Below are 11,445 nucleotides of genomic sequence, written 5' to 3' on the forward strand. Positions count from 1 at the left end.
AATATTTACTGCATAACAAACTTACGGAAACATGCAATATGTTCTGATACATTTTGGGACAAAAAGTGATATTTTACAAGCTCTTGTGTTGTTTATAATCTCATTAATGCCATTGCCATAAATGCAAACGTTTGTACTAGACTTGTTTAACTTATTGATTTTTATGGCTAGTGTCAGTCTGACTCTACAACTTTAAGTTAAATTTTCGAGGACCATGCTTCGGGCAATAGTATCGACAGACGTATCAGGGATTTGGGACTCAAACTGTGCAAAGATGATCAATGGTTGCCGATATAGAGCTACATAGAGTAATGACTACTTGGCGTTTAGAAACGAGTTAAGATAGCTGTACATATTGCTTTAATCTGAATAAAATACTAGAACTATTAAATTAATGATACAAACAACTGACGACCGACCCGAAAGAACACGAAATGCGTTTGGCTCTGCAGCCTCCCTGTATAGGCCCACATACAAACGCTTGACAAAGTACAAACTTGTAAACGACTACTTTGCAAATATACAGCGCCAAACTGGTCGATATAAGGGCAATATTTTTACATTAGGCCCACAACTTATTTTTCTAATTTATTGATGGATAAATTCTAAATTATATTGACATTTGAAAGTTCCATTTAGGCGGTGTAGCGCAGCTTTAAGTTGAGATGAACTTGAATTGCGTGTCCTTTTTCCTATGATTACTACTTATGTGATAAACTACAGAAACAAGCTCAGTAGCAAAAACATTAAACATACTAATATATAAAAAACCTAGATGTTTGTATCAAGGATTGTTAGGTACTGCCATGGTGCGGTTAGTTAAGGTAAATTTACTGGGGATTTAAACCAGTTTAAGTGCACAAACCTCACTCTTGTCCCGACAACCCTAAATAAAGAAAAAGCAGTAAAGGTCAATCGTATCTAAGTATGCATTAACTTGAAGAAACTTAATAATAAAACAAATAATAATAAGCTTATAGGTTGACCCCAAGTACTTCAATGATAAGAGATCCCAACTATCTTCAGACGGAGGAATACAATTCAGAGCACCTAATGCAAAACTTTTCAAAGATACGATTCAGTCATTGTTTGCAACTATATGCAGCACACACAGTCTGCCTTATAACATAAAAGGTTTAAAAATGTGTGATCAGTAAGTTTTAAAGTAAAAACCATCATTGCACTTAAACAGGGAACACATAAAGAAAACATTATTGAAAATAAAAGCGACATATATAAGCTAATATTTTCTTGCAAATGATTATTATGTTAAATATTAGAAGAAAAATAACGTCACATGACAAAACAGTCCGAGTCAACCAAAGAAGGTTTTAAAGGTTACATAAATTTTCATTCTTTCATAAAATCGAAGGACTGAAAGTTTAATTATTGAAGGATGCTTTATTGAACCCTATATTTTGTTTCATGAATTCATCTTCAAAAACTAGATGGTAAGTACTCTTCAAAGTATAGTCTTTATATCCACGGTTTAAATAAAATCAAATTGAAGTAAGTCAATGAGTCTATCTGCCTAACTACCTGCTGGAAACATTTTAACTTTACGAATTTTCTTCAAAACACCACCATACAAATCAGGATGAGCAATACTATTAGTAGTTAGCTGTTTTAGAAGATTGTCCGTCATATGTTAACTTTGAGAGCTGAAATTTTCGACATCTGTACATATTTTATCAAATGTTATCAACTGTGCAATAAAAACACCATATGGTGGTGAACCAGGAACATCTCTATCTACAAAAGGTAATTCATCATTTTAAAATTAAAATCATCACGTTTATCATAAAGATTGATACTTAATATATTTTCCTTTACTTCGAGTTGCAAATCTTAATAGGATGCTTTAAATTCGGATGTATTAGATGTATTAAGTTGCAATTGTGAAGGGTTTATATATTGAATATTATCTGTCAACACAGGATTGTCCAAACTAAGATAAGTTTAAGTTTGAAAACTTCTATGAGCGTCTTGGAGTTATTACAGCTACAATGTCTTATTTTTTATCTGTCCTATAGAATACATGAGCAACTTGGTCATGGTTATAAAGCTTACGTCAATCTAATATAATTTGAGACACTTATAATTGAAGAAATAAGAAGAGACATCCATATTTTTTTTTCTCATTGCAATTCAATTTGTATCTGACATATCGATATAATGCCATCAGGTTCCATTTGACATTATTAGGGAAACAACACTTCAAGGTGACAGCTGCTGACACTATAACACTTTAAACTGATATTTTATAAAAATATTAGAATGAATTACGTTTTATTTGAAGTGAAAATATATCAATAGGCTACACTCATCTGTCGCCATAATAATAGTTTGGATCCTAGCATGGATTTCCATTTAATGGTGCCTCTGCGTAACAAATTGAATGAATCATGTGTCTTAGTTTTCTGATATAAAACTCTCGTTCACAGTTTCGTCCAGAGTATAGTCCTGCGTCGATGGTTAAGTCAAATACAATTATATTCTAAATCAACACTATAGTCATACATTTCTATTTCATGTTAAAAAATTCGTTCAAGGTGAAGTGAGGCTAGGCATTTCTATGGTCCACAACGTAATATTTTTTTCTGCTTATTTAAACCCATAGTCAAGTCACACAATTACTTTTCTTTCCTCCATAACGTGTACATATATTTGTTCTTTCACTTTTACAGTGTATTTTTGCATCCATGTTAAAGTCTTATATTGGTTTTCCTCTTAGTCCACAGTATAGTCATTTATGCTTAATTTATTTCGTCCACAGTGAATACGTTCGTACATAATGAAGTCATCTATAAATCCCTTCAAAGTCCAAAGTATAATCAGACATTTTCATTTTCTTTCATCCACTGTGTATTGATAGAGATATGCTTTTTTTGTTCGATAACAGTGTTGTCATATATTTGCTTGTTTAGTCAACAGAGTCATAATTTTGATTTAAGTGTCATACAAAGTGTTTGCTTGTTATTTTGCCCGCTGTGCAGAGTTGTTAATTTGATATTCTTTTAGTCAACAGTATTTGCTTGTATCTACGTTATGTTTCATCCGTATTTTGTTATATATTTGCGTTTACCTTCGCACACAAATCAATCATATGTTTGTTTGTTTGAGTTTTCAAAGTTGTCGAATATTTGCTACTACTTCTGGATCATTGATTCTTGAAGATGTTAAACTAACCGCTTCAGCTTGCAATCGATGGTGGTGACAAAATGTGCTTAAGCTTGTGATCGAAGGTGGTGACAGTAACCGATAAAGCTTGTGAACGGAGATGGTGTAAGTAACCGCTTCACCGTGTACTCGGATGTGGGGTCAGTAACAGCTTAACCTTGTACTCGGAGGAGGAGATGTAATAGACAGTAATGTAAAATTGGGTTTTTATGGTGTTTTACAATAGTCAGTCTTAATCAAAACAACTCTGCTCCTTGAATGTGGCTTGTACTCCCTTTGGATCACTCATTCAAAATCTTGCGTTCATGTGTTTTAGATGATTAAATGTGCATGCTAGAAACATTCCAAATCAAAACAATGGAATCGTATGTCATTGCCTAGTTATACGAAAACCCTGCACTTGATTAAAATATCTAATAGGCAATCCTTTAAGATTATTTTGCAGCCAAATTGTTTTGCTAATGGTATCAAATTATTTGACTCAAAGCCATTACTCAAAAACATTTTAGACGAGAGAAAATATCGGAATCACAAAATACCACTTCGGGGACAGTGTCTATAATTTGATTGATGTGTGTCATTGTCTCTATTGATAAGTGAAACAATCGCAAAGCTCCTTTTAAGCTGCACTCTCACAGAGATATCGTGTTAATAACTTTTTTATTCTTTTCTCCTGATTTTTTGCGTTAATATCTGCAAACCAATTATAAAAGATTACTGGCAAAAAATCAGATCGCAGATTTACATATTTATGTTCAAAAATTAATGTTTTATAGCTTAAACCGTTAAGAAAAGCGCATAAAAGATTTTTTTTTACTTAATAAAAACATCTGCAATCTAAAAAAAATTCAGCAGTCTGATATAACTGGTTGTCATGCATTTTCGCAATACTTAAGAGTTCCAAGACAAAAAAAGTTATCAAAATATCCAATCTGTGAGAGAGCAGCTTTATTTAGAGAATTATTCCCTCTTTCAAGAAGAATAACGATCTCAAAGTACTTGGCATTAAATAAGTGTAACTACAAGGTGACAGAAACTGGGGCGAAATGCATCAGCCGCAATATGCAATTTAACCCAAGCTGTAGGAAAATAACACAAACCGTGTTTTATTAAAAAGCTTCATTGACATTCACTGATTATGTAACAGTGACAATTCCAAAGCACTGGTTTTAGCGGAAACAACTTATGTAATTTCAAAAAATATTAAGACATATTCAATGCTTTGAAAAGCATATAAAAAGTAACAACACTGTTGCACAAATTCCGGATGATGAACATTTCACTTTTAAAACAACAGTTATCAATTGACGGCATATTACCGTTCTCAATTCAAATCAATGTTAAGGTATTAGCCGCGTAATACACACTTTTTTAAAAGCTTTAACCGACAACATAGTTATAATCACGTTACACTATGGGACTTTTATCCAAATTTTGAAGATTTTTTTACCGTGAATTAAAAAAGTTATTTATGTTTCATTACACCCACCCCCAAACTCCAAGGGCTACAAAGAGCGACAAGTAAATAATTTGTCTATATTTGAATTTTTTTCGCATTATCAGAGATTATGAAATAAACACAACAGTTTCTGGTAAAATAAACTTCAGTTAACAGAAAACTCAAGTTCAAACGAACACATTATTGATACACATGGAAAAAAATCACATTGATTGATCTTATGATTCTTCGGATAAGAGCAGTTTTTCGATGTTTGAAAATAAATAGCAGTTTTATAAAATTCATAAAAAATAGTTAACTATAAGACAAGCTGCTGAAATCATTTAAGATATTATCTATGATGTCTATTGAACAATTTAAAAGACAATTTATGATAGTTTACCGTCCAGTTTTGAAGAAAATATACATAATGTCATGTTACAATACATTTTTATAGCTAATAAAATGCTTAAAAATCAACCTTTTTCTTGTAAAAAATTATAAAGCTTAATTGGACTTATTCATAAAATGTACTCTTTCAAATAAATGAATTTTACTTATGATACTAACACAGAATACAGAGTTTAAAACAAATGAGTGTACTTTTAAACTAAAATATGTGAAGAAACAAGAACACTAAGTGGGCTCGCCCCTCCAAAAATATCAGAGTGAAAGTTCTCAACTAATGTTTTTTTTTAATATTATAACATGTAAACAATCTCTGTGGGTAATTTGATGTATATCTGTTTCATTTTGTCATTGGTATTCTAACAATTAGTTTTTTTCACAATAATTCTTCACTCTTCAATATTTGAAGTTTGGTCTGTTCCCATGCTTTGTACTTGTAGTGTGTGCACAGATGATAACTACTCAATGCTGAGTCAATGCTGATTTGGTTTTCATGCACCTTCAGGTACTTTACCCATCAAGAATGTTTAGTGCTGTAAAGGAAACTAGAAATGTGTCCATAGGACACGGATGCCCCCACTTCGATTTTTTGTCACAGAAAATAAAAGTTTGGTGAGGATTGGACACATACTTTTCAAGAATTAGATTGGAAACATATATTTTTGAAGTATTTTTGGCAAAAAAGGGCCGTAACTCCTAAATGACTAAAGCGATTTCCATGACTATCGAACTTGATCAAGATATTATGGTCACAAACATGTGTTTAAAGTTTAGTGAGGATTGGACAAACAGTTTTCAAGAATTAGATCGGAAACAATCTTCGGGACGTATTTTTCAAGTCTTTTTTTGCAAATAAAGGGCCGTAACTCCTAAATGACAAAAGCGATTTCCATGGCTAAGGAACTTGATCAAGATATTATGGTCACAAACATGTGTTTAAAGTTTGGTGAGGATTGGACAAACGGTTTTCAAGAATTAGATCGGAAACAATCTTCGGGACGTACGTACGTACAGACAGACAGACGTACGTACGGACAAGGGCAACCCTATATGCCGCCACTTTGTGGGGGCATAAAAAGTTGTACTTTAAAGCCTTTCTAACTAATCAATATAGATAATTATACTGCCATACATATACAAAATAAAATATAAACAGTTTAATATTTCTCGACATTATTTTGAAAAAACAACAACAAGCTGATATACATACATGTATACATATAAAGAAAATTATTAAATTTATCAATAAAATTCATCATCATCATCATCATCATCATTATCATCATCATCATCATCATCATCATCATCATCATCATCATCATCATCATCATCATCACCACCACCACCACCACCACCATTTGACCACCACCACCACCACCACCACCACCACCACCACTTGATTATTGAATACAGTAGGTTTATAAAAACAAAAACCAAGTCAAATATGTTTTATATGAAATACTCACATCATCTCGATCATATGCGACTGCCTTGTGGATGGACATGGCTGTCAAATCCGCTCTCAAGGATCCAAGATAGTATTTAATGCAGGCTGGAATTCTTCATCACCCAGTGTTGTTCACTAAGTAATATTCAGTCATTTTCCTGCCTGGAAGAAATTAGACTTCTGATTATCAACCAGCAGAAACTACCACCGTAAATTACAAATGCACAAGTATTATACATTCTGCACTAAAACTGTTTTAGCCAAGAGTAAGGGTTGGTAGGCACAAATGTGTAGTTGTTGTGCATATGGTTGATAATGATTCACAACAGTATGGGGTTTTAACGAGACCTACACCAAGCCAATGAATGTCAATAGTGTCCTAGCAGATGCGGCTTTAAGCCCCAAACCACATACAACTTTTATTCACAGGTTAATGTTGAAAATATGCATTTTGTAAACAAATAACGGGTATGTACATGTATTGTGGTATGTTAGAAATAGGTCACGTACCAAAACACATCATTTTTAAACAAAATTTTAAGTCTAATATTTTTCTAAGATAAAACAATCAATTTAAAAATTACATACTCGTATTATATCTTAAACATAAGTTATGTACATAAGTACATATACAAATATGTAACATGTACATAAGTACATGTAAAATATGAACATGCTGTCTAAACATTTAGCTAATAAAAATGATTTAAGAATATCAAAGATAAATTAAAAAACAAACGTTTTTGAACACATCAACGTACAAAACTGCTCAAGGATACTTACATTCAGAGCCCTTTGATACGAATATCCCAGTTCCATGCCGATTGTTGACAGTTCGTTTTTTCGAGAGAAAATCTTCTCTTACGCGTATATTTCACTTATAATCCATGTCTAACTGTAATGACTCAAATTGTTAGATGTATCGCAATCAACTGTCAGCGTGTACTTTTAGTGTTTATTTATTTTAAACGTATATTCATGAGAAAAACATCACAATGTTTCCAAATCGTACGATGTAGAAATTCCATTATTGACCTATGAATAGCCGGGAAATACCTTCTGTTTCTAAAAATAGCAACATCCGGTACAGGCCGAATACGCCCGATGTTCGTCGCGATCTGTAACGGCGAGTGGCGATATATGTCGATGTTACCCGATGTTTCCCGAGTTGTATTACATGGCTAATACCTTAAATAATATTAAGAGTAGAAGACTCATTTAATATTATGACTTCGAAACACTTGATTCTTAGGAGGTCTTTGACATGACCTGGAAGTGAGATAAAATAGAATTTGTAGAACTTGTATGCGTTCAATCTAATCTTTATTAACTGTGGAATCCATTGAGGACAAATGTCAACGACTCAATTGTAGGGTTTTACAGCAGCTGGAAACTGTTTTAATTAAATATGATAAGGCATGTATGTTTCACTTGTTTATAAAAGTTCCTGCACGGCCAACATTTAAAACGTCATATATCATGAGTAAAATACCTTTACATTTAAGAGTCTTTGCAGTGAATTCTATAGTTTTGTACTGTATATACTTTTTATTTATGCTATTTTGGAGGTACTGTTGAGTTATTGGTATTTGTTAATGAAGCTAACAATTTCGATTCTGAAAATGTTTGCAAACGTTTAGTTAATACACTACGTTCAACTCCCCAAAAAGCTCTAAATCGAGGATTGTTGGTCATGGCAATTAACAATTCTGGAAACGGAACTTGATTTATTTGGTTAACATCATTGTTTTAGAAGGACTACATTGTTGTTATTACTGTTGCGCCTATACAAATGCCGATTAACACGAAATTGTCCGTTTTTTTTGGTCCGTAAATGTCAAGGTATGAAATACAAATGATATATAAGAAGATACTTAATGATTGTATTACAAAATAATCGAAAAAGAGGCACGTAGCTTGTGCCAAATTACACGAAAAATGTTTGATATATTCCTAAGAAACATTTGAGGAACAAAACTGTTTATTCATTAAAAGTGAAGTGATTGAATTAATTATCGACAAAGCACCTGCGCTTGAATATTTCATAATTGTTTACGGATTTTCGAATTAACATCGTTAAGTCAGTATTTACGGAACTCTTCAAATATGTTCTATAATAAATGCACTAGAATAATTTTAAGGGTCGGTTTGATTGTCCGATCTACGCGAAAACAATGCATTTTTTCATGTATGGACGCCTAGCAGGGTAGTGTTCAGTTCTAGTTACATGTGATACCTAAACATATATTAAATTTAAATCATTATGCTGCAAATCGAATAGAACCTTAGACTATACAATATTTGGTATATGTAACTTTCACGTAGAACATTTACATGTTTAGGTAATCTAAAACATTCGTTGTTACTACTCATGCCACTAAGCAAATTATGTTTGATGCCTACAACGTCAAGGCTACTAACCACCATGCTTTAAATAATGTACACCTTTATATACGATTCTGGTAAAGTGATCAGCCTCTGCTGGCAGAAGATAATTTGCAGGAATAAACGGAGGTACACTTACACAGTTTAAACGTATACGTATAACCAATATACCTACCAAGTGTGTTCGCATGATGCCTTTAGCAGGGTATTTTAAAAAATATATCGATACCATTCAATATCAGAAAAGTCTGCTGTAATAGAGATGTGCTAGACAGACGTAACTGTACTGTTATGCAAATACTGTTCAAGCAGTGCATGCAAAGAAATTCTCAAAAATAATACCCAATCCATCATCTGTCAAATTTTCTGCTAAAAGAATCACTCTGAGATCAAAATTATTGCCGAACCAAAGCACGCATTGAAATTGTTGAAACCAATATCCCTTTTATCACCTATTATATTTATTGCTGGAACACCCCCATTGAGATTATTAGAAATTTTTAAACAGAGCATGCAGTGAGATTATCAAAACGTATATCGCAGATAAGTGATGTTCCGTTTATTGTTATTTATAAGCGAATCATAAACGTCCTTGCAATAACGTTTGTCAAATAATTGTTTACATCTGCGAGATACATTAAGAGAACCAATCCATATAAATCACATAAAAATTGAGGCGAACGAAGAAGTATGTCAGCTGCATTCTTATATGAGTACCATGTAAGTGTAAGTATGTGTTTGTCGATAAAGCCAATGAAGAAAGGATTTTACAGCGGAATAACAAAATGACAGAGAAATCAAAATGTGTTTCATAAATCAATCATACAGACATACAAACATAAATGTTCTTATATAACAAAGTAGAGTATTTCTTCATTTTTTTTACAATACAAAGGCATGGAACTCAATGCTTTTATGAATATCCAATGAGTTTATTAAATTGTTAAAAAAGTGCAAGCACCAGTAATAAAGGATTAATATTTGGCTGATAGTGAAACACATGACTTTTCAACTATATTAATATGTGGTATAATTGATTTTGATCAATTTACGACTAAGAGTCACACGGTTTGAAAAATGTTTTTTTTATAACATTTTAGCTATAGTATGATATAAATATTCTACATGGATAGCATAAGTTCAGAATTTTACCTGGCGACATGCACATACGACAAAACCAGTGAAATATTGAGGCCTAGAATTTGGAAATATAAGAGTATGTTGTTGTTGTGTTTCTGCCAAAGACTTCCTTTATTACCAAAAGCATAAACAATTGTATACGGGTAATATTATAGTATTTATAAAGGCAATATACTGGCATTTTTCTAATTTGTATCAATCATTTGGATATGGCTGGCTGTAATAATACATTTCTAAAAAAGCAATATAACAATGGAAAGTACTTTGACAGTCACAGTAGCTAAACATTTAAAGAAATAACTCTTTTTATAAGGCACAATATGTAGGCATGCTAGTCGTACAACGAACTAAATAAAAAATGACAAAATTACATTAACATATCGTTATCAATTAGAGTTTTGACTACCGCCTTTAAACGATAAGTGAAACAGAAGTTCGAGAGCGTTTTCTTTGTTTATACTTTAATTTAATCCCATACTGGAACTGTTACAAGTAGGGGGAGCCTAACCGTGCAATAAATATCGTTCGGATATATGTCAACGTTATTCATCGACACGCCAGTAAGTTATTGAACGTTCCATTGATTACATGTACGGAACAAATCACTATTTGTTAGTTTAGGAACTTTAATTGCATAATTTGAATATAAGCCTATAAAACTTACAATAACGGAACCATACAAATAATTATTATAACAAACAGCCTACCATTGCTAAGTTTTATCAATGTTAAATTTATCAGTAACTTTATTTTAAGGATACATATTTTCTTATAGGACATAAGATTGAACATTTTAGAAACATACTCATATTTTTTATCTCCAACAATATCAAAACATCACGATTCCATATTTTTCTACGATTCGTATTTGAACGGTTTTTAAGTATAAGTTTAAATTCATAATGTGATAGGCAAACCCTGCCAGTTTAGCAGCAGTTTCTAGATTACGGTCTTGCTAGTTGACATTATGATCAAAGGATTTGTACAACAAACATATTTTTTCTCTGGACTGCAAAGATATCTGATGAGATGATGAATGAATTGTCACTCGTACAAGGCGAAAAGAAGGTATTGAATGAGAGACGACTTGTACGGAATTCAAATGCGTGACGTCAATGTGTTCGGCGGAAATGGCATTTTCATGTTACGTTACATAAGCATAGTCATTGATTGCATTATTCACTGCAATTAATATTGAGCCATGTTGAGACCACCTCGTGATGTTATAAAGCATAACATTGACTGAACGTAAACTGAACCATGTAGGCTTTTGTACGACTATATATATTTTATTATAAATTAATATGTTGTTTCCTATATTTATGACACCGTAACTTCATTCCATGCTAGTTTAATGTATGTGGCTCAGAGATCAAATAGGTAAACAAGCCACACTCAAATCTCAATGACCACAGCAAGTGTCTAACAATTGATAATATTTGGTGAA

Source organism: Mya arenaria, chromosome 13, assembly GCF_026914265.1.
Source record: "Mya arenaria isolate MELC-2E11 chromosome 13, ASM2691426v1".
Classification (NCBI taxonomy): Eukaryota; Metazoa; Mollusca; class Bivalvia; order Myida; family Myidae; genus Mya; species Mya arenaria.